The sequence below is a fragment of the Belonocnema kinseyi genome, chromosome 10 (assembly GCF_010883055.1).
Source record: "Belonocnema kinseyi isolate 2016_QV_RU_SX_M_011 chromosome 10, B_treatae_v1, whole genome shotgun sequence".
NCBI lineage: Eukaryota > Metazoa > Arthropoda > Insecta > Hymenoptera > Cynipidae > Belonocnema > Belonocnema kinseyi.
Window position 1 is genome coordinate 73,222,106 of NC_046666.1, and position 24,443 is coordinate 73,246,548.

Below are 24,443 nucleotides of genomic sequence, written 5' to 3' on the forward strand. Positions count from 1 at the left end.
TGCGTGAAGCTCTTTGTTTTTATACCAAAATTCATTTCGTTGTGGAGTATATTTATGAAGTTATAAATATTTTTGAAGTGTTAGTCTGCCCCATCACTGAAATAAATTACTTTCTTGGATGGAAAATTTTCTTTCTAATAATTTATGATAATTTTTTGAAATATGGCAAACTGCAATTGTATCTCAAATAATCTGAAATAATAGCAATACTTCGATGTTTCAGCTTGTTATCTTTCTTATAATAAAGGGTTCCAACGAAAATAGTAACTTGATCATTGTTCCAGTGGAATAACTGTGTTGAATTCTGGTCGATAAACGCATAGTTTTTAGCGAAATCACATAGAATAAGAAATTGTCCTTCTTTCGATGAGTCCTTATGGTGTTTGGAGAATGATGATTGTTCTCTTGTTGTAAAAGAATGTGATTTAAGTTTAAATAAGCGTTTGCAAAGTTGTTCCGGAGGATATTCTACATCTGTTATTTCAGTAATTAATTTACTTCTGTCAGTGTGTTGCCAAGCTTGAAATTCTATTCTATCAATGCATTGATCTGCGAGAGCTGATGTTATAAAATTTTGAGTGTTTGTGCCAGGACACGCTGCATGCACTCATTAAGGTAGCATTCTAGAGTCGGAGCGCTACACGAAATTTTGTTGAAAGCATCATAAGTGTTAATGGGAGAATCATTGGAAGAGGTAGATTCTTTTAAGCAATTTAAGCAATCATCTTGTTTGACAGAAACAAAATCTTGCATTCCATGCATCATTCGACTATCCTCATTATCAAGGTAAAATGCTCTGACCAAATTTTCAGTTTCAGAGCATAAACTTTTATCTTATATTGAGTTAGGATGAGTTAAAAAGCCACTTTGAGCTACCAGTTTCTTGGCTTTTCTAGTTTGCTGTTCAGAAGCGCAAAATTCTTTCGCCAATCGTTTACGACCCCAAGATTTTTGGGCAAGCGTTAAAAGTAAGGCTCTTTTCGAATTACTTGCAGATTTTTGCCACTTATGTTTTATTTGTTTAAGAATTTATATTGTCACCTTATGTTCTTTATAAGCGCAACCTGTTTACGATTCTTTAAACTTAAATTTTGAAGGAGAATGAAACATTGCGTCATTTATGGGATCGTCTATTACAAACAATCTGTCGTCCGCCATTGCATTTTGATCAATGGTTACGCTTTACTGACAGAAATCAGCCATCGTCCATTAAAATATTCTGGAGAATAGGAGATGCGTTTTCGATAATCTCGGAAGCATCTTCAATTATTTGATAAGTTTGAAAATATGAAGGGGATAGCAGTGCATATTCAGACATTTCTTTTCTGCAATTTACATATAGCTCCGCATCGAATGGTACACTGAGATACTTTTTCTGAAGAGTTGAAGAATTTGTTCTTAGGCCATGCAGATCACGCTTTTGAATATCTTTGAAAAAAGAATTGTAACAATGGTGAACATATCTTCATCCTGGCATGCTGAAAAAATAAGCAAAAAAAGCTAAATTGTAGAAATGAGTAAAGATTTGAGGAAGTGAATCCAAACTCTGTAGGTGAGAACATTTACGAATGCGGTGACGGGCAAGTCGTATCCATATTTAAAGTTAATCATTCATGTTATTATGACAATAATATAATTTTTGTATTGAATAAGAAGGATGAAGAAAACATATAAATAAATAAATAGGAGGGAAAAATTGCAGAGATTAAGTAAAGTCTCGGTCTTAAAATGCGCTGTATTAATCGCCTAGTGCCTAACGGCGGCAATGCTCCCCTCACGTACAGGCGACTAAGGGGGGGGGGGGGACGCCGGATTGGTCCGCGCAAACTGTGCGCAAAGAATCTTCTATATCTCCACTAATTTCTTTTGTCCCATTTTCGTTAATAGATCATTTTCAATGGATTAACTCTTAAAACAAGATTTCTTTTGCAAAAACTGTTAGAAAAAATATGCGACCTCGTTTGGAAGAAAAACGCAAAAATCAGAGTAAATTAAAAAATAAAGGTGAAAAAAATTCTAAATGTAAAAAAATTATTTTCGATGAAAAGCTGAGCAAAAAACGTTTCCAGAACCCCCACTGAGAAGTTAAAATGGATAACTTTAGTAGAAGTTATGGTTAATTAAGTATCGGCATGCGTGGTAAAATCATGAACCATGGCGGACCGAGTGAACGGAAACGATACGCTACAGCGTACCCTTATAGTATCCACATAGTATTCCTTCCGTATCATGCAAAAAAACTCAAAAAACAGCAAGATGGACATTGAATATGTTGAAATTTGGATTTTACATTAAATTTACCATTAGAATGTCACGGAGTGCTTGCAATAGTACTTTGTTGATCGTTAAAAATGAGAAAAAATCATAACTTCTGCTGAAGGCGACTTCAAGCGCATTCATAGTCACTTAAGTAGAATGATGCTACTGAAAGAACATGCGATTGAAGTTGCTTATAGCCTATGTTAATGACAGGTATTGTATTAAAAATTTTTTCAATTCTGCAAAAAAAAAAACGATTGCAATTATTCCTGTGACCTTCTCACTGAAAATTTAAGTTGGAATCTGAATTGCAATAAATTATAGGTTCATCTTACTGTTTTTTCTTCTTCTAGTTTTTGTTGCATGATACGAAAGGGGTACTATGTGGATACTATAAGGCAGGGGTCTTCAGCGAGGAGAAATTGGGTCCCCAATACTCACTCAGTACGGAAAATTTCGTCTCACTCTTACAGCTAAGTAGAGGGTCTTGGTGGTGGAAACGAAATATGTGGTAATAGTACATTACGTGGCTAGGGGCGTAACCGAGCGAATGCAAACGAGCATGAAGCTGGCTGCAAGAGGGGCCGCAGGCCCCTAGTACAGCCAACGTGCGAGTTGGTGTTCGCGAGGTTTCAGCCCCTTGCCGCGTATATTATTTTTCACAATAAGAACATTAAACGAGCATTACACAAATATTGACGAATACGCAGTGAACATTCTTTCAAAGAAAGTAAGTGATGCCACTAAAGCGCACAGAAAGTTTGTGCGCGCTGTAGTGGCAATACTTGAGAAGTTTCTCCGGTAGGGTTAGGTCGTAATTCGCGAAAGTATAAATACTCTAGGGTTTGTCACATCAGGCTTGGAAACTCTAGGGTTTGTAAAGTACTTTCGTACACGCTCACCTGCATACAGCCATTTTCGTCCCGCTTCACAGGCTACAAAAGCCGCCATTTCCGATGTTCGTATTGTGAAAATGAGTATTTGTGACCGAATTTCTGCTCGCTGAAGAGCCCATCTATAACGGCCGTACCGTATCCTTTTCGGTCATTCGGTGCGCCAGGAAAAATTCGAGCTCCTGTATCGCGACAACTTGTTGAATTAGATCACAACAAAGGATCTTTAATGAGCTACTTTTTATCGATTCTCATAAAAAAATAAAATCTAGGATTGATAGGGTTAATTGTGATAAGGGAGTTAGTGTAATTATCAAATAAATAAAATGATATCATTGAAACAGCGGTGCTCTAATGGATTTTCAAGCTTTCCAAAAGTTCAGCGATATATCTTTATCACTTTGGAAATAATGAAAGGGAAAAGGAATTCATGGGATAGCCAGTAATTTGTGACGTCATTGAATACTATTTACCCCTAATATTTTTACGATCAAATACATTCTCTATTTTTCTTTTGCAGTGTACGAGTGGCAAGTATTGATACATAAAAGGTGAGTCAGGGAGCGTCAAAATATCTGCGGTGCTTATAATGTCTTACCGATGCAATATAAGCGTATCTTTGTTAAAGTTAGCTCTGAACAAAAATCGTATCTCACAGAATTAATTACCCTTAAGTTCTCCTTCTCATAATATGCTATTTAAATCTTCATATGTTTTTCATTCATCATAAATTCCTGCTTCCAGGTTAGCATAGGAATTAGAAGTGAAGGATGGCAGTGCAGAACTGTACTGCCGTACAAACTAAAAAGATACACAAGTGACATTGCCGCTTAGAGTCATTCTCTTAAACGTGGCAATGAAAAATTCAACCTAAGCAGCAATGTCACTTATGTATCTTTTTAGTTTGTACGGCAATATAGATAACCAATAAAATCGGAATTTTTTATGAGAACGTACAAGACATTTTGTAAAATCAAAATTACCACTTAAAAAAAGCAATTGTTTTTAATCTATATCCCTAATTTGTGTCCATCCGGAAATATAACAATTGACAACAATAAAATAATTCGGTTGCTTTTTTAATTTAAATCCCTAATTTGGGAGTTTTAAAATTTGGATGTTTATTATGTAAAATTTAGTGGATAGAATCTAGTAAATAAAAAGACCCTCTGGTTTTTATCATGACATAAAAGTGAAATATTTTTACTTATGACGATTTGTTTATTTGTTCTTCCTTTTTACATTCTATTTACTCAACTTCGATAGAAACTGTTTGAAACAACTGTTATTTACAGTAATACATTTTTAGAAAAAGTGGGGAATACCTAAAGTGTAACTTATTTAAAAAATGTTTTTGTATTAGTTTTGCTCATCCTTATCACAATGAGCGTGTAAAGTGTGGGTTTTCACTGAAATAATTCGGTCTTCTTTGCTGTTTTCTAACAATTATATTAGAACCTGTTTTAATTTTCTAGGAGCGCCTGCGGCTTTGGAGATCATATTCTGATCACATGTTTCACGTTCAAACATGAAAATTTAGATACAATTTAAATAATGATAATGAATGGATTTTAAGCCTATTGTCCAAAATTCTAAAAATAATAAAAGGTTAAGCTTTCCACGTTTGCTTCAAAGTTTAAATTTTTCAAATGAGCTCAGGATGAGCACAACTTTGAAATCTACTAATTTACAAAATGTAGTAATTTAGAACCCTTCCCATTTAGAAAGATATTAAATTTTTAAAAAGTTCGAACATTAAAGCTTTGAAGAGATTCAATTCAATTAATGGTGTCCAAAATCAATATTAATAAAACTGACTTCCAAATTTAAACAAATACACATTTTTAAGTATTTATTGTATTCAATGTCAGACAATCTTGCATATAATATCATGGCCATTGATTTTTCGTAACACAATATACTATTATGTAGCCCTGAAATTTAAATGCTTTTTCAATTTGAGAACTTTCAATTCAAAACACACATTTAATAAGATTTGTATTATAGAGCTTTTGAATCTTAAATTATTTTAAGATAAATGGTATTTAAATTAAGGCATTCAAGACTTTTAACTTCGTAGCATTCAGATTATAGTCCTTTCTTTCAACCTGAAATATTTTAAAATAAATCTACACATTAAAATTGATAAATGAGAGAACTTCTTTTACTTAAAAAAACAATGTAAGCTTTTTTAAAAACAGGGGAACAAACCATACGGAACGTCTTTTTTCATTTCATATTGCTACATGCATTGAAGATAAAGTTATTTAAAATTTGGGCAAGCCTCACGGTACAATAATGTTAAAAGTGTTTACAAAAGAAATTTTTGACTTCTTGAATACTAAATTGTTCTGAAGTTTGACTCTATTTTTGTTTCCGTATATTTGAAATTATAAATCTGTGTATGTAAACAATTACATGATATGTGAAGTTTAAGAAATTTAATTCAATTTTATTATTTTTTCAACTTGAAAGGATATATTTAAGACAATGTTGCGAAAATTTGATCTTAGCATTCTGTTTTTTTTTTCTCTTAACCATAGAACGATCCGCCGGGGTAGTGCGCTACCCCATTCAAAGTTCAAGGTACACTTCTGACTAAGGGCATGTGCAGTTTGGTGCGGAACCCTAACCATAATTCACTTCAACTATTCAGCAATCGACCTCAGTCAACGAGCGAGATCATCTGTGTTTTGTATGAGTTCTGTGTGGACATAAATATCGTTTGGAGTAGCGCACTACCCCAGTGGACGGTTTAAGATTGAGAATTGTCTCAGTAATTTATCGGACAAATAACAAAAATCTTAAACAATAAAAGTAAAATTGATTATTAAAATTCAGATTTATTATAAATAATCCAAAATGTTTATTAATACTCAAAAACGAGGAAATAATACTTAAAATATGGCTATTCATTCTACAGCGGAGCAATTAGAGCACAGGACGGCCCTGTTCTCTAATAGCTCCGCTGTAGAATGAATAGCCATGTTTTAAGTATTATTTTCTCATTTTTGAGTAATAATAAACATTTTGGAATATTCATAATAAATATGAATTTTAAGTGGGACGATGGTCGTGGGGGCTAAAGCGTAGGCTTTGGACCCACTCCTTCGGCTTGTGGGTTCGATTCCCGCCTCGCACTCTGGAAGAGTCTCGGTGGCCCATGCGGTGAACAACTAGCCTAGCAAGGGAGTTGTTCATCTCCGGAGAGTCGTGGGACCGGTACCTCTAGAGAAAAAGGTTTTCTCTAAGTACTTAAGGCTGTTGCTCCACCACCAAGTAAGTGTGTGGAGGGTGTGTAAAGGAATAGAGAAGGTGTTAAGAAAAATGTAAACCCTTAGGGGACACATTAGAAAAAAAAAATATATGAATTTTAATAATCAATTTTACTAATATGTTAAAATATTTTTGCCATTTGTCCGATTCCTCTAATTTCCTATACTTCTTATGTTCAAATAATTATGTTTTTTTAAAGAAAATGCAAATTCATCTGTTGAAATCCGTTTTTTCTTTTTAAATCGGTCATATTGTTGAGAAACTACGTTATTTTTGATTAAAAAACGTCAATTTTGCGGAGTTTTTATTCTTTTTCATGTTTAACTAATTATTTAACAGTTATCGAAAAATTAACAGAATATTATTATTACCATTGTTTTCTATATTAAAAAAGAAAAAATTCCTTCAATAAAATTGTTATACTACAAATAAAAAGCATTGTGCCACGGTGCAAGTTTGGGGTAGCGAACAACCCCGGTGGACGGTTAAAGGATGAGTCAGCTATGTGGATCGTTCTGGGGTGAAAATTTCGTTGTTCCATCTAATTCATGATAGATAACTGTTCAATTTTGTATGCCAGTTTGTTCGATTAGGAATCAAATATGGTTGAATGTTAAAACTTAAAAAAATAAAGGTATAGATTTTAGCAACAGTTGTTTTTTATATTTTTTAATACAAAAAATAAAATAAAAAATAGCCTTAATCTGAAGTTTGTGAGTAGGTCCTGAAAAGCTTGAAAATACTTGAAAAACTAACAAAATAATTTGTTTATTTCAGGGTTTAGTGAACGCAGCCCCAGACTTTTAGATACATTTCAGTACGTTTTCGTTACCGCTCACCCTTGACAATATTCGACTCCGCCGTGGGTCGAGTTTCCGTAGATGGACGAATGTAAAGCGCCTCTTCGGAGAAGTGCCGTGTAAATGGTGCTTTCCACCGTATGCGAATTAGTGTCGTGGGGTGTTTGCAAAAACGTTTTTCTTAACCGCGACGGCGATGTTCTCGAGGGGGAGCCTGGTATCTCCGTTAGGAGGACCCATCGTGCTCTCTGGACATCTCAGGAAGCTCAAGACTCTCAAGAAGAAGTTCTTTGTTCTTCGCGGCGAAGATACTGGATGCCCTGCATGCTTAGAGTATTACGACAACAAAAAAAAGTTTGAGAACAGTCAGCCACCGAAACGCAGTATTTCTCTGCGCAGCTGTTTTAATATTAACAAACGCAGTGATACCAAGCAGAAACATGTTATTGCCCTTTATACCAAGGACGAGCGTTTCTGCATAGTCCTCGACAATGAAAAGGAGATGGCAGATTGGCTTAATGCAATGTTGTTGCTGCAAAATGGAGGTCAACCTGATGGTGAACAACCACGTCCTACATTTGGTAATTTCTTTGTCTCGAAATTTTTCATATTTAATTTTAAACTCCTGGTTATCCAAAGTATTGGAAGTGAGTGAAGAACTGTCTGAAAATCAACATTTCAGTGATCAAAAATTACAATTTTGAAAGTTTTTTACTTTTACGTTTAGAATATTTTCTCCGAAAAGTTGTCCGCACTCCTGAGAATTCTAGTCATTTACACCTATCCTAGCATGGCCGCAACATAATACGCAAAAGCGCTCACGGTTTGTGACTTTTTCAACTACTCAAATCATGACCACGTGAACAGTTTCCAATTTAAATGTTAAAGTGAACTGTTTCATGGATACCATATCATTGATAACAATATATTTCTCTATCAAATTAAATTTCCATTAAATTCGTTTTGTTCCTAATTTGAAAGCTTTCTACTTAAGGGCGTTAAAATCAGGACCCAACTTCAAAATTGAATTACTTCGTTTTACTCCATAAATACCAGAATTAAATCTTTTTTGATAATTAGGGCCTATTTCTGTTTTGAATCAAATCTGTATTCGGAGTGAAAATTGGCTAAAATCAACAGTTTTTGTGGAAACTTTTTTGTCCGTGTTCGGGTTAGAATACAGACGAAACGTTTTACACAAAAACTATTGAAATCAGGAATTTTTTACGCTAAATACAGATTTGAGTTCAAACAGGAGTAGACCTTAATTAGCTATAAAATATGTAATCTAGTGTTTATGGAGAAAAATAAGGCAATTAAACTCAATTTTGAGATTGTGTCTTGGTTCCAAAAAGCTTTTAACTTTCAATTAGGAATACTTCCAAAAATTAGAATAGAACCCCTTCATTTTTTTTTTGATTAGAAGTAACAAGAAATGTACAGCTTGAAAGTCTAATGTTTCAAAATCATTTTTAAGGAGAATGTTTTTTAGAATTGGACTCTTTGCTATCTTTATTTGATGTATCTATTATTCTAGGATTGGTGGTATTTAATGAAAAAATCAAACAACAATATTGTGAAATTCTGAAAGTACAAACTAAAAAGTTTTAATGTTTAGCCAGCTTTGCAGCTTGAATTATATTTATATTAAAGCGTTCATTATAAAAATATAATATGATGACGACAAAGTTATTGTACTGATAGTCTTTAAAATTTGAAATATTACATAAGTATCTTTTTAAACTAAAAGAAATTGTTATTATGTTCAACCAATTCCAGTTTCATTTTCGCATGTAGTACACAAAGAAGTACTAAAGTTACCTGTTATATCTGTTGAATCTGTTGCATAAAGTTGATATATTAAGATTAATATACTACCAGACATTAACTGACTATGACAATCTATAGTTAAATTTAATAATAAAAAATGCAACGCAGTTTATCGAGGACAGAAAGGACACCGCACAATTTAATTAAAATCTGGCCTCGGTTAGATTGGCTGAAATTGCAGTATAATATAGTTCAAAGCCTCCTGATCAAAGAATCCTAATGGGTACTAGTTCAAAAAATCAAAAGTTTTTGAGATAGGTGGGGCTGAACGTGAAAAATATGACCAGAAGCGAATCTAATGTCCCACTTGAAACCTGAAGGTGAGCTGTAGATTTTTCAATAAACTGGGAACAACACAATCACTGACCATACTAGAAACACTGGTAAAACTTGTTCAGCTAATAAGGGCAACAAAGTGACCCTGTCCTGGTAATAATCGGCGAAATCATGGCGTTGTCCTGGCAATGTAAAAACTGTTCGAAATATTAAAGGGGGAAGTCAGTTCTGTCAATGAATCAGTCTTGCATTTGTGGGTTGGACTGATACTCGTATATAGTCTTGTCTTCACCGAATGGACTAATCACATGGTTTGCCTTTGTTGGTTGGACTGACCTATAGTTTTGTCCTAATTATCTTGACTACAAAATATCTTTGGTAGTCCAGAATGTCTTTTGCCTTGTTGGGAACTGACATGAGTTACGGGTTAGTTCACATTCGACAAGCGCATCGATCGAACGCCTAAAATCGAGACAAATATCCAATGACTTTTAAATTTTAATATTGGACCTTCGAGACGGATACGATCACGATGGATGTGGAAGTGAATCAAAGTGATTTTAGCGACCTAATTTTTAAAATAGGCTTATACTTTAAAACAAGGGACAACAATAAGGTGGTAGAAAGACAGTGCTAGTGTAAGGAAAACTGTGCATCGTAAGATCAGAAGCAAAAAGTGCGTTTTAAAGTGTAGTTGTTAGTGCTGCTAACATTGTTGGAACGGATAGTACATTAAAAGGTAAGCCTACCGACTTCGTCATAGCTTCGACAGATGCAGTGAACTGCAAACATAGATACATCTGGGTTTGGTCAGAGAGGGGTTGAGAACATGGGGCCACTGGAACTCCCGGAAGGAGCGTTGGTAGGAAGCACCTCACAGGTGAGTCAACGGAAATTTTTTGGTAAGTAACAGGACCGCAATGTTGCAATTACAAGAACTGTGAAGAAGAGAGTAAACAAGAGAAAAGTGGGAGGATAGAGCCTCCATTCGAAAATCCGCTCTTCAATAGCCGCAGCGCAGGAAACTAACTTCTCACAAGCAATGGTAAATGCTTTAGCGCCCGTTTCACTCAGAGCTACTTGTCCGCGAAGATCGTCGAGAATTGGGAATTTGGACATGCGCTCATCAAGAAAAAAATGTTTGGACACCGGGTCTGCGACAACAAAGTACTCGGGTACAGGTTCTGAGAGATCTAAAAGTGTCTAGACTTCGAACTCCACCAAGCCTAAAAAATGGTTTCTTTAGAAGAAGAGGCTGAAATAAAAAGGCTTGCGCATTGACAGAAGCTTGTACACTTACAAACTTAAAAAGAATTGTCTCAACTCTAGAGTGAGTACAGAATGTTTGAAGAGGAGGCTGAGCCATCAAGCTCTGGAAGCAACGAACGATCAGCAGTGACAAAGGTAGAGTCTTGGATTAGATCTATGGAGAGGGACTGGGGGGATTGATCGGAGATAAAAGTACTTCGTAAGGTCATTTCGCACAAATTATCTTTATCTCGTTGGCCAGGTCAATAAGTGGGCTAGGAAGACGAACAGGGTAACTCGGGTATAAGGAAACATATCGCTGGACTAGCGATGGGACAGGATTTGCCAGCCTTCAGCGGAGACATTTCGGAGTGGACAATGTTTATCAGCACATACCGGAAAGCAACTGAGTCTTGTGATTTCTTATCAGTCGAGAAAATGGGGCCTCTTCAAAAGAGTCTTAAAAGGGAGGTTTGGGAAGCAGTTAAGGCATTGCTTATAAGAACCCAGGTATACGAGGCAATTAAAATTTTACACAACCGATTTGGTGGTCATGAATATATTATTCAGGACATTATCCTACAGACTATAGAGTATTCTCGAATAAAGGAAGATCGGCCGAGTAGTATAACAAAATATGCTAATACCATGACCAATATTGTAGCTATGATAGTCATTGTACAGACTGGATTATCTGATGAGTTCTTTGCTGAGTGATCAAGTTTATTTAGCCCAATACACTTTAAATCCATTTACGTCTACTGTCAAACTGGTTGATGCATGTTTGGAGAGACAGGCTGGTGTGGCGAGCGCGTTTTATAACCCGTTTTTAGAGATAAAGCACGGCAAGGATAGGACTCTCCTGAACATAGCTGATGGCGAGAAGAAAATCCGTGGCCACTGCGATGAAGATCACATAATAGGCAAGGGTGAGGAATTTAAGAATCTGCATGTCAATGACCAGTGGAAGTGGGCTATAAAGAATAAGGTGTGTTTCGGAGGTCTGACAGCTAAGCAAACTGTCAGAAAATGAAGGAATGAGAAGTGTGGTAAACGCGGATGCCAGAAAAAACAATAAATTTTATTGCTTTTCGAAGCAAGAATTCCTTCCACCTCGAAGCAGCTGAACTGTAAGAATGATCATTCAACAGAAGCTAAATCAGCAGACCTAGACATTACAAATGTGGTAAGAAAACTCCAGAGAAGGTATGTTTTTTCTATTGTTCCAGTAACTCATTAGGGACCAGACGGTGAGGTGGATACCTATACTTGCTTAAATTCGGGATACACAATCACCTTTATTAGGACACGCATGTCAATGAAACTGGGATTAAAGGGTGAATTCGATGCTTTACAGTCGCAGTGGATAAACAAAGCGATTCTCGACGAGGCTTCGTCACAACGTGTAGATTTTTGGATCCAGGGAGCAGAGCAGAATTACAAATTGGGAAACATCAAGACATACTCTGAATTTTATCTACTAGAGCAGAACCTGTATGTAAAAATAGCTGGCTGGGAAGCTTTGAAGGATGTGGACATCCCGAAAATGAGCCGTGGCCAATATGGGCACAAAGAACGAACCTTTTGCAGCCCTCAGACAACTATGATGGACTATTCGTGATCGTTGGAAAGCAGAACTTCTGTGAAAGATGGATGGCGACATGCTGCCGAAAAATAAAAGTCTCGCAGAAAATAGGGTTTTTTCTTTGGAAAGGAAAATGGAACTTAAGCTAGGCTTTAAAGAGGGGTAACAACCGAACATTAAGAAATACCAGGATAAGAAGTACGTATGTGTACTAACTGAGGAAGATGAAAAAATCAACTGTCCTGGAACGCGGTATCCACACTTTGTATGTACGCAATCCAAACAAACCTACAAAGATGCGTGTAATATGGGATGTTGCAGCAAAAAATAGAGTATGCTTTAACGACTGTCTGCTCAAAGGACCCGACCATTATAATCCGTTGCTGTTATTTTCATAACACTAAGAATAAGTATTTTTGAGTATACAGTACAAGTCCGATAACTTTCCAACTTCGGGGCTGTAGGGGCGGAATATTCCAGGAATTGCGGATTTATCGGATGTCACCTCTAGTAGCACGATATTAGGTGCGCGCATGCGTAAATCATGGGCGCAAATCATTAGCAAAATAGCACACGTAGTGGGAGAACCACAATTAGTGTGCATGCCGTACGTGTGATGACGTTTTAAGGGGAGTGTACACGTATCGGACGGCAAGTTATCGGACTTCTACTGTATTTGACTAAAGGTACTTAATAAGCTGATACAGTTAAGCCGCTTTTTAGTTTATCGCGGTTTATTTCCTCCTAGAACTGATAGTTCACATAGTTACTCAGGGAGGTAGGTTGAGAGCGTTTGCGACATTATATGTATATATAGATGTGACGTGAGTCGAACAAAGGCGGCTTATTCTAAAAAAAAATCGAAACCGAGGTTTTTACCCCTTTCGAAAATTTTTGAGTTGCTCTATTAAATGAAAACATTTTCTGAGCGTTATGATTGCTAATAATTGAGTTATTAGGTATCCGAGAAATCGGGTTTTCGATCGAGAGCTCGAGATCCTGTCAAACACCTCCCACCACTCACCACTACATCTCCGCGTCTCATTTATACGCCGTTTGTGAGCCGTGTTTACGACGCTGCTATATGCGTCAGATTGCAGTGGTAAATGGAGAGGGAAGATTTCGCGTGTCTTCCCTCTCTCCTGAAAGTCGTGTCTATTGGGTCAACTTCGACCAATCGCCCTCAAAAATCTCACTTCTCAGAGTAAGCTTCTTTCTTCCGCGCAAGTCGCAGATATATATGCCAATCAGAAATGATTCAGCCGGCCCTCACTGTTTACGTTTTGATTGCCCCGCTTTAGCTTGAAGACTATTTTGCAGGCAATTCCCAAAACTGGAACTAAAACGCAGCTCTGGTGTACCTTGGTAATTACAGCAGTTGCCTTTATCTCCCTTTCTTTTGAATATTGGTAATATTATCGCTTTTTTACAATTGCTTATGACTACTCTCATCTTAATATATAAATTTATAAATTTGTAGAGCTTCGGGGCCATCCATATACCACGTGGACAATTTTTCACCACTTTTTGACCCCCCCCCCTCGTGGACAGCCGTGGAATTTGAACCCCACCCCCTCCCGTACTTTGTCCACGTGGACGTATTTTATGAAAATATAGATATTATTAGTCTTCAAAATGTCCGGGAGGTCGCGACAGTTCCATGGACGTCATTTGAGTATTCACTAAAACATGTCAAAAATTCGAGTGAAAAAACATAATTTTAGTACTCTTGAAACCCATTGGGGATGATTTGTTAGGTGCAAACAACTACCAACCAAGAAGTTTGACTGGTAGCTCCTGAGTGGTGACAAAGTTGACTGGAAGGCTGTCAAACATGCCAAAAATTCAAGTCAAGAAACGTAATTTTAGTACTCTTGAAACCCATTGTTGTGAGTTGTGAATTTACATAAAAAGTAAGATTTTCGTAGTTTCTTTTTTTATATACATATTATTTTTATAGAAGTATCCTATAGATTAAAATTTTAGTTAATGAAAAGGACAAAACTTTCATCCGATTGCTGATTAAAATGTCAGTCAACTTTGGCACTACTCAGGAGCTGCCAGTCAAATTCTTTGTTAGTTGTTTGCACCAAAACAATCATCCTCGATGAGTTTGAAGAGTACTAAAATGATGTTTTTCCATCGAATTTTCGACATGTTTGAAAGTTTCCCACTTAACTTTGGCACCACTCAGAAGCTAATAGTCAAATTCTTTGTTAGTTTTTTGCACTAAAACAATCATCCTCAATGGGTTTGAAAAGTACTACAATGACGTTTTTTCACTCAAATTTTTTACATGTTTGGCAGTTTCCCAGTTAACTTTAGCACCACTCACGAGTTGCCAGTCAAATTCTTTGTTAGTTGTTTGCACCAAAACAATCATCCTCAATGGGTTTGAAGTGTACTAAAATGACGTTTTTTCACTCGAATTTTTGACGAGTTTAACGATAAATTGTTGCAAAATACACCAACAGCTGTTAGCCAGTCAACGAATTTCGAACTGTTGACTATGAAAACAAAAGAATCTGAAATTTTAGTGAGTACTAAAATGACGTCCATAGAATTGTCGCGAGCTCCCGGACTATAAAAAGTCTAAAAGGAGCGATGAATTGGCTGAAAAAATTCGAATTAGCTTAGGAACGTGAGCTTAAACATGATTTGAATTTGAAAGAAAAAGTCGTGAAAAAAACAAAAATTATATTGTGCGTGAGCACAATATAAAAATTGGAGTATACCTAGAGTATACCTTGTCTCATTTGAGTATATTTTTTCACAGATTTAGGGAAATGTGTGTCCACGTGGATTCTAGCTCGACCACCCCGGTCCCTCTCGTGGACAAGCGTGGAATTTTGCCATCCCCCCCCCCCCTAAAGTGTCCACGTGGTATATGGATGGGCCCTTTGAGGTATGTGCTCGCCACAGTATTTATGCATTTCAGCGTTAATCCTGTCCACACCAGCAGCCTTAACGTTTTTTAAGTTGTTAATTATATCCCTAAACTCATTGACCCAGATTTTTAAATTGAGGTTTCTAACGCAATGTGTTTTTAATTGCAGTTGTGGTGCCCTTCCCCATTTCTTATGTTGACAAACTCTTTACTATTACTTTCTTTCGGGTTTTTATAAAGCAGTTTCTTGCTTCCTTCAAAGTAGTTTTGTAGACATTCTTCCTAAAACCGCAGTACCACACATTTCGATCAAACTTCTAACAATTATATCTCGGAACATAATACATGCGCCCTCTATATCCTTGTGGCTTATAAGCATCTCCCAAGTTGCCATATCTATGCGTTCGTTTATCTTAGTCTGAAAATCTATTCGCACTTCTGGTTTCTGTAAATTCTCAATCTTGATTCTTGCTTATTTCGTTTTTTTTTGGTTCTTTTTCTTTTCTATCACTGACCTAAGTTTATTTTGGAGACAGTAGGTAATGATCAGTATTGCACTCAGAAATTCTAATGACCCTTGTATCGTAGACTCTCTTGGATTTTCATCCGCAACGTTGGACGCCACATATACATTCATATCTCATAGTAGAAAAAGATTCTTTCACCATGATCGCCAAGACTTAATACAACAGTTGTATATTTAAATTCTACATTTTTTATTTTATTTTGCAGAGCACGTATGGCAAGTAGCTATGCAGAAAAAGGGACTCGGTGAGCGTATAAACATCCACGGACCTTATAGATTGTGTCTTACCGATGCAGCCGTAACTTTTGTCAAACTTGGTGCAAAACACAAATCGGAACTTATCGAATTTCCTGTAAGTTCTGTTTCTTATACAATCTTGACTAAATAATTTATTTTTAATTTATAATCAATTTCTTTCTCTTGCTCAGCCTTAAAATTAAATGTATAAAAAATTAGAAATGAGTAGTTGACTTTCCTAATAACAAATGGCTTAATAGCATAATTAAAAATTGTACAATTAAAAACATGAAAAAGCCAATTCCTAGAATAGAATTTGTAGAGAAAACTTACTCTTAGTTTTTAACTTAATTTAAATTAATTTCATTTCAGGGAATTTCAAGCTTGATTATTAGGGTGGGTCAAACGAAAATTAGAAATAAAAAACAGCGTAACAGAGAAAAGTTTCATTTTTGGTTCCTTATTAGTTGTGTAAAATTTGAAATAGATCGATCAAAATCCGAATGATCCACGGGACAAGAAAATGTTGAAAATTCATGATTAAATTTTTGCAAAAATCGCTAGTGTAAACCTTTTTTTGTAATCTATACAATATACCTAATTCTTAAAAATATGGAAAGATATCCATATTTCCAGTTTTCATATTACAAAATCTCTTTTTTATAAATCTTAAAAAATAAACTGATTATTAAAAGCTTGTAAAACTATTATACAATTTTTTTGAGCATATAGAAACTTCATCGCACTCAAAAATTAGCTACAAAAAATATGATTTCAGCCATTAAATTGGCCGGGCCCTTAATTAAATCAATAATAACAAATTCGAAATTCTCATAGTTTTGCAACATTCGCCAATTTTAAGTTTTTCGCAATCTACATAAAAAGCCTAATTTTAAAAAATCTTATTAGATTTCAAAATTTTCAGTTTTCTGGACAAAATCTCATTTTTATAATCATCAGATAACTGAAATCATTATTAAAAGTCTTGTAAACTATCCTAAAAATGTTTTAGGAAATGTAGAAACTTTATTGCACTCAAAATTTACTTTGAAAAAATTGGAAGATTTTAGCAAATAAAATAGCCAGACAGTGAATTTATTTCTGAAGTCTTCTCAATTTTGTTAGGTAAATCTTGAGTGCGAGAAAGTTTCAACAGGATTAATCAATTTTAGGATATTTTGCAAAGCTCTAAGAATTACTCATTTTGACAACTTACTTTTCCTCGCGGAATCACGGCATATTAACCAACCTGTTAAAAATTTCACACAGGTGAAAGGTACTTAGAATTAAAATATTCATTTTCAGGCCTTTGTAATTTCAATTTTTTCCTTTTGACTCATCCTGAAGTAGTAGCTCTTATTGCTGAATCATTCGCATCTGGAAATTATATGTAACCACTTTCAATCAGTCTGCACCGACATTCGAAATTATCTTCTCGTCACAGGTATTATAATCTGAATTAATCTTGATAATTAATTTTTCACCATTTTCATCGCTTCTCAGCTGGTTTCGATAAGACGATGTGGGTTCGTGGAACGAATCTTCTACATGGAGATGGGAAGGTCGGCTGTAACGGGCGGTGGAGAATTTTGGATGGAGGCTGAAGACAACCATATTGCTCACAATATGCATGCTGCCATTTTGAACGCAATGACCAACCTAAACGCAAATAGGGACGAAGTAGCACCTCGCCAGAGGATGCGAAGTTCCTCAGCGAATGAGGCTAGTAAACCCATATCCGTTCTTTCCCGTCGACACACGGGGCAAAAGCTCCTTGGCTTCTCGCCGTTGGGTAAGTTACTCATTTTTATTCCGTCTGCTTTCGAGAAATTTTTGTTTTCTCTCTTTTGATATTGACGAGGTCGATCGCGAACACGATGTGATTCATCGCATCGAACTGATTCCCTGGTAAATAATGTGCAACATTCTTGAGCGGCAATCATTGTTGACTCACGCAATTCATACAATTAGCCATTAAGTTGTTTGAGATCCGTATTCGATCGTATTAGGAAAGAGCCTCATCATACTAGCGTAGAAATTAGTCTTCTTTAGAATGGAGGTAGAAGCCATAATTCTCAGAAACTTTCCCTCTCTTTTATCTATAAGATTTAGATATTCAAATTCACGTTTTTTTTATCATTTTTTCTTTGCTCAGTTTGCAATTTTGAACTACTATTTATGTACAGTTGTAATTTACAGACCAGTTCTGTTAGTATTTCTGTTAAAAAAAAGAATTCAGACCTCTCAATTTGGTTTCTGTTCTACATAATTTTTCCTTTTAGCTTCAATTGAATCTATAAGAGTGCTGTACTTGTAATTTTAAATACTTGAAAAGAATGAACTTATATTGCAAGTACTGCAATTGTTGAGCAGTGTTTATTTCAAGGTCTTCAAACAGAAAAATTATTCATACTGAAAATTGTTTAATTATTTCGAATCTGGTCCTAAATTGTTTACAGTTATGAAAAAAGCAACAAAAGAATTGTTACAAAAAGTAACTTGTTTTATAATTGAAACATTTAGGACCAAGCAAACGTTTCTTAGTGCTTCTCATATAATTTTCTAAATTTTCAACTTGACATTACGTTTCGCGTGAACATAAGTTAGATTTGAAAAAAGTGAAAAGATTGTTTGAGGTTACGATCACATGGTCTTAATTTTAATTTAATTTGAGTCAAATGCTTGAAATTTCAATCTTATTATATTCCATCTTTAATCAGTGAATTTATAAGAATTCCAGTATTAAACGCCTTAAATTTTGAAATTGCACAAGATTGATTGATTGAAATTTTCTCATCTATAATTGTTACATTATTCAGTTTTTTAAGATTTCCATTAATTTATTTAACAATTAAAGCTTTCATTTTTCGAATTTTAAACATTTAAATCTTACTCTTCATCTTAAGATTATTTAATTATATAAAGAATTTTGATTTAAGTTATACAATAAAGTTTAAATTCACATTTTTTTAATTTAATGCCCTCCTAATTTAAAATTTTCAACAATAAAAAAATGTAAAATTATTCGATTTTGATCGTTATAAAATGATAGTAATCAATATATTAAAATACTTTCGTTGCAAATACCGATTTATATTTTAAAACAACAATTTTTAATGTTTGATTTTGAAATTTATTGAATTTAGAACGATTTGAATTACGAAACTTCCAACATTATTGCTTTTAAAAAACAATTATTATTGAACCTGAAAGAATTCAAATTTCAAAGTCTTACAGTTGAAAATTCTGATTTATTTTAGACTTTTTCTTTAATCCCAGTAAGTCTATTTCATAAAAATTGTCCCTGTTTTATTTTTTTCCGCATTGCTACTGTTAGGTTCGATTAAAAAAATATGTAATCCTATTAAATATATTTATATAATAGAGTGATCTATAAAGTGAAATGGCCTTGTGGATATGCTTGTTTCTTTTTGAAAAAAAAGAAAATCGTTAGAGAATGTAATCCAGTCGAATAAAATCTTTTACTCCCTCGTTGAGGCTAAAGGTTAAGTAAATTTAATGGCGTGCGGCAATTTTATAGAAAAAATTGGTAGATAATTTTATTAGATAATTTTCTTTATCTGCTAATAATTAAATTTTTTAGTGCACTTAATGTTGTGGATATTTGATATAAGAATTTATTGGTATCTTATAAATGTTTTAAAATATTGGTTCTTACTACAATTACTTAAAGGTAATTATAAAAGTACTAAATACACATAAAATCAAAGTATAGGGTACCATACTAATGAATTCGCATGGAAAATATCTACAAGTTACTTCTAACCTTCAAGATATAACCCAGTGATTCTAGAGGTACAGTAAAGGTCTCAAATATTAAAAGGAAAAGTAGATTGTGTAAAAAATGTATCTGGGATTTTTTCTATAAAATTAAATAACTCCATTAAATTTTTCATAAAAAATTATGCTAATATTTTCGTAAACATTTTTTTTGTAAGGATCTCGATGAGGGAGTGCAATGATTTTTCTATTAATTTTTTTACTGAAAGAAACACATAAAGTTATTTTGTATATTGGCCTAAAACTATCTTGAATTTTCAGGCTTCTAACATTAAGCAGGACTATTGTTTGCAAATGTTTATTAAAATTTTGCACACAGAGTGATATTTGGTTTTTAATTGTAATTCATCGAAGATTATTATCAGATGTACATCATTAACTGTTTTACTAGTGATTTAACTAATTTATGGTTTTAGTTTGATTAACTATTGAGTATTGTAAATAAAACTCGTTTTATTCTAAATCACACATCTGTTTCGAAGTCATATTTTTGGTATAAATCATAATTCATTGTAAAGTCTTGTGTTTATTTTTAATAATTCAAACTATAGTTTGATTAATCATATTAAACTGACTAAGCTACAACAGGTGGTCTGATTTTAAATACCTAATAGCCTGTCTGTAATTACCATAATTTAGTAAGGCTGCGCGAAGTTAGTTTCTAATAAGTTAGTGCGTGCAGTGATCAGTGCAAAAGGAGCAAAAAGCCTGATTCTCAGTTCAAATATTAAAATGTAAGTAGTTTGTGATTTTATGCCAGCTTATACAGATAAAATACAGTAAAACTTCACTTACTGAAAAGCGTTCAAACGGCAAATTGAATAATCTGGTTATTCTATCTTTTTATCCCAAATAAAAAATAAATTATTTTTAACTCTCCATTATTTGCACTTCAGCGAATACAAATGTGAAAAAACTTTTATAATAAAGTCAGATTGAAAAATAGTTAAAATAACAGAAATTCATTTTGTAAAAGAATGGGGTAAGTATATTTGATTTATTCGTTTAACATTAATTTATTAGAAGTAACTTGTAATTCAAGTTAGAGTAATTTTGTATTAAAGCAGAAACATACTTTAAATTTAAAAATGTTTTGAACATTGTAAAGGCTTATTTTTTATTACATGCAAAATTTGGTTAATTTAACATTGTTTTATATCAGGCAGGTTCTACACTTCAAATTTGTAGAATCTTTCAGGCAAGAAATATGTGTTTTTTTATAAGAAATTAGATGATCAGGGGCGCCAATTCCTGGGGGACAGGTCGGACGGCCGCCAGATCTGTTTTTGAGGGAGGGGGGGCCCGAAAATTGGAAAATATATTGTATAAATAAATTAAGTAAAAATGCACGAAAAATTAGGAAAAATAAGTCAAGAAAGTGAAATAGAACAGAACGTGCACAAATCCATAATTCGCACGATTAAATTTATATTGACTATCAACAGGTTTCCTAGTATTCCATATGAGAGCACCATTTTGTAAGTATCTTTGAATTTTTAGAAGTATAAAAAAGAATGCTTCTAAAATATCCCTTCGCTGTATGCCAGCATAAATAAAACGGATACAAAAAATTTTTCGAATTGACAATTATAAGTGATGCAAGAACGTATCCTGATTAATTTTGTCGATTACAACAAATATATCGTAGAAAAAGATTGATGAATAAATTTTCCCTAAACAGTGTTTTAGAAATCCAATACAAGTTTATCTAACTTATCATCAGGCCAGCCATGTGCTCGAACCCATACATAATTTTTCTACTTATAATATTAATTTTAATTATTTTTATATTTTCAGATCAATTTGGAGTCATTTAAACATTTCTCTTATTTCAATCTCCATATTTTACAATGTTAATAAAAACTAAATAATGAATAAACTTTGCCTACTAATGTTTAAAAAAATTGAAAGTTTATCAAAAATTTGTAAAATGACAATGATTTAATTGAGTATTGTTTAAGATATTCTCGAGCCACGCTTCCACCACTGTAGGAAATCTCTACCCCTCAGTGGAAGTTTATACTCCTTCGGGGTTAGTGCTGCTGAGTAGAACCACAAGTTATTTTTGAATAACTGATAAAAATAAAGCATTCAAGTCCAAACAATTGAAGTGTTTAATATTTATGCGAAATAGTATATCAGAGTTTTAATTTTAGATTATTTTCAATGTAATTTGATCTCTTATACCTTTTTTATACAAATTGCTGATTCCTTTTTCTCGAACAGCGGAGAGAGGCCTGCCTGAAGTAGATCCGTCCGACCTGTTTCACATAGAATTGGTGCCACTATAGACGATACGTGTTTTTCCGATTTGAAAAAACCATTTATATGAAGTTATGCTTATTTGAAGCTCGTAGTTTATAAAAAAAAATGTTTTCTTTAAACCACTAGAAAATTAAACTTAATTGAGATACTTATACTTTTTTTCTCTTATTTTGATAATAGTTTATTGTTTATTGTTCATTGTTCAATAAAATATGAACATTAGATTTTCTAAAAAAATTCTCACTTATATTTTTTCCCAATTTTTTGTTAAATTTATAATTTCATAAGAAAGACATTTTGTGACTTTCATGCGGCATAAAAGCTTTTGTTCTATGAAAATATTTCTTGTATTTTCCACCAAATGAATGACACATTGTTCAAATGAATGTGCCATGAATTGGACTGAATATTTCTTTGAGATAGGGAAATATGAATTAAAGGAAAGAAATATATTTTAAGGTCAAGCAAATATTTTATAGGCTCAAAAACTAATTTCCCAAAGCAAATTTTTGAATATTTGAAGCACAAAATGTATCTCTGATTCTAAAAAATATTTCTTTCGCTTAGACCATGCGCGAGTGCAATAAAGTAGTTTGTACTTCAATTGTAGTACATATTTTCCTGAATAAGCAACTGGATTTCTTTTAGCGTAAATTATAATTGCCATTGTTATTAATATACATATTTAATTTAAACACAAATCACATAACTTAAAATCTTGATGAACCTGAAACAGAAAAATCCAATGAAAAATCCATCCCCAGCAGGAATTGAACTTGGGTCCATCGTGTGTAAAGTCCACAGCCTTGACCACGACGCTAACGTAACATGGAATTTTTAAGGCGCAAAACCGTATATAAACCTCACCATAAATGCCAAAGAAATATTTTTTCAAATCAAAAACATAGATATTTAATTTAACAATATATTTCTTTAATCTAAAGAAGTATTCAATTGAAACAAATTACGCCAAATTATTAAATTTTTGATTAAAAAAATAGTTACTTCTTTAGAATAAATGTTTATTTCTTACGAATAATTTAATTCTAGTAATTAAATTAAATATTTTCTTCCACCGAAGAAATAAGAATTTACATAAACAAAATACCTTGTTTATATAAATGAATGCTCCATTGCTATGCATGCATGAACCCTTTGTGACGAAAAAATTATTTACTGTAATTTAATTAATATTATTTTGAATTAAATGATTATTTCTTTGATTTAAATAAACCTAAATTCTTGATTCAAGTATAGAAAAATTATTGAAACAAATGTATCCCGAATCAGTTCAAACAATCGAACACTTTGAATCAAATATATATTTCTTTGAATGACAAATCACATTTCAACGAATCTGAACCTTCTAAATTAAGAAAATCATATTCTTGAATGTATGAAATATGTATTTCAATCAAGAAGCTACAGCCAAATAATTCATTTTTTTTAGTTCAACAAAAGATATATGCCTGGTTTAAATAAAAATTACTTCTGTTAAAGAATATGTTCTTGATGCTAAGAAATAGAATTCAAGTAAATAAATTTACGTGGTGCTAAGAATGATTTTTTTCAGTGTACGAGAAAAATTCAAAAATTATATGTTCAGAAAAAAATGTTCTCTTGGCCTCAAAAATGGTTTCAGTCTGCATGAAAGTAATACAATGCATTCCCTATAAGTAGAAATTGTAACAAAAACATAGGTAAAAATAAAAAAGTGGGGGTTTCCAAAAATTAAAAAAAATTTTTTTCTTTCAATTTTGAAAACATGTAAAAAATATTTTTTGAAGAACCCCACCATATTTATTCTTCCAAACATGTTTAAAAAGTTTAATTTTTGCATTTTTCTCGTAAAAGATGCAGGATATCGCAAAAGAGCATGACGTATTTTGCATAAAACTTTTTCAGATGTGCAAACTTTTATGTTAAAATTTTTTTGTTAAAATATGTGTGATTTAGGAGCGATGCTCGTGCGCTTGGTCACATGTTCTGTGCTACATGGGTTAATTGACAAATTAGGGATTAATAACCCTTAAAAATTTGTTGCAGTGAATATTGACGGATAATGTGTCCGTGCTACAAGAATAATATAAATTTCACCTTAAAACATACTTTAAATTCATGATTTTAAAGGATTCAAGGGGCCGCGAAAATATAACCCCAAATTACTTTAATATAAAAAATTGTATGATAATCTATATTTCCTTCAATTTTATATGTTTTTCTTTAAGATTTCTTATGAAAGACTTTTTATTGATAGCGAAACATTTAATGCTACAGGGTTCTGCATTGCTATAACAGCCGTTCCAGCATAGCTAGATCAGCCACACAAGTCTATAACTTAGGAATACGATTTAGAATACTTTACGGATGAAATATTCTTAGTCTAGTTATAATACGTAATCATAATGATATGCATATAAATAAAATTTCGTACGATTGTAGCTGCACGTTTATAAATTAGCTTATACAGTCTGTCAAGTTAAAGCGTGGGTGGCTTTACTCGCAGTCGGTAAGGTGTATCGACATGATTTTGGTGTCAAAATATTAAGAAGAGCTCCCT

The 24,443-nt window shown here is 33.5% G+C and overlaps 1 pseudogene; it reads left to right on the top strand.

Moving 5' to 3' along the window:
* Positions 1 to 7,424: 7,424 nt before the first annotated feature.
* The window catches only part of LOC117181201, an 86,533-nt pseudogene continuing 69,514 nt past the window's right edge, over positions 7,425 to 24,443 (top strand).